This window comes from Apis dorsata, unplaced genomic scaffold, assembly GCF_000469605.1.
Source record: "Apis dorsata unplaced genomic scaffold, Apis dorsata 1.3 scaffold_74, whole genome shotgun sequence".
Lineage (NCBI taxonomy): Eukaryota > Metazoa > Arthropoda > Insecta > Hymenoptera > Apidae > Apis > Apis dorsata.
This window is the reverse complement of record NW_006263372.1, coordinates 1,340,167-1,341,489: the sequence shown is the minus strand read 5'-3', so window position 1 is coordinate 1,341,489 and position 1,323 is coordinate 1,340,167. Positions and strand designations below refer to the sequence as shown.

Here is a 1,323-nt window from a genome sequence, read left to right as displayed (position 1 = left end):
TTACTTATGAAAATTTATATTTTAAATGTAAGATATAAGATTGAGGTCGGTATTTACTTCAGAGTTTAACTTCCGGATTGCAGTCTGAAATTAAAAATAAAAAATTCCACGTCCGTACTTAAAAAGAGAATTTACATGTTCGTGCATTTGGTATGAGGAGAACGAAGTAAAATGGTTTCAAATGGTGCATTGGAGGCGATGCTTTTCGTGCAGACGTTTATTTGCTTTTTTCATGGAGTGTATTTTTTAGAAATGAAGATATTTTAAATATTTAAAGATTATATTTTTTTTTTAGAAATCGCTATACGTTTCCTTATATATCGATTAATTATAACATGTTTTGTTGCAAGATTTTTATTCCATGGATACTAAGAGTTTTAACTTTAATCACTTGACCTTTACGTAATGACATTTTATAAGTTTTTAAGGTCACGTTCAATTCACATGTACATTTATATTGTACGTATATACTCCTACAATTTTCTTTGTATTATTAAACAAAAAGAATATTTATTTTCGAATTTACTAAACTCATCAAAAGATAAATAAGTGTAAAAAGAATTATAAAATAATATATAACAAAAGATAAAAAAAATTAAACGTTATTAAAGATCCTTTAATAAAAACTATATATCATATATATAAATTAAAAATTTTAATCAATCTAAAAATATTAATTGATATTATTACTTACCTATACTCCAAAGCAGAAATATTTGTTATATGACCTATGTATTACGCTAATTCTCCAAACTAAAAAAGAATAAAATAAAATAAAATTAAATACAATATATATTTAAAAAAAAAAAAAAAAAAATAAAAACAATATATATTTAAAAAAAAAAAAAAAAAAATAAAAACAATATATATTTAAAAAAAAAAAAAAAAAAATAAAAACAATATATATTTAAAAAAAAAAAAAAAAAAATAAAAACAATATATATTTAAAAAAAAAAAAAAAAAAATAAAAACAATATATATTTAAAAAAAAAAAAAAAAAAATAAAAACAATATATATTTAAAAAAAAAAAAAAAAGAATATCCAGAATATCTTTACCAAAAATCCAAGAATACCACCAATTTGGAATCATTCTATATACAGCAAGTGGCAAATTTCCTCATATTATATTTCGAATGCGGGCCGAGATTTCACAAATTGCGCATGCGCGGCCGAATGGTGGGGAGGCGTTCCTCTTCTTTTTGCGTCCCTGCAGCCAGTCGCGAAATGTAGATGTCGCTGGTAGTGTCGTCGAAATCCTAACTCTCGACTCTCCCATCTCTATCCCAACCGCCACCCACCTCGTTTCACCCTGTGTCGTCGTC

At 24.6% G+C, this 1,323-nt stretch overlaps 1 long non-coding RNA gene across 1 annotated transcript; it reads right to left on the bottom strand.

Annotated features, from left to right (window-relative positions):
* Nucleotides 1-1,317, bottom strand: LOC116184913. Its single transcript, XR_004149571.1, has 2 exons — nt 1,078-1,317; nt 1-753 (listed from the first exon to the last, which is right to left on the bottom strand). It is a non-coding gene; the product is annotated as an uncharacterized LOC116184913 (long non-coding RNA).
* Nucleotides 1,318-1,323: the final 6 nt, after the last annotated feature.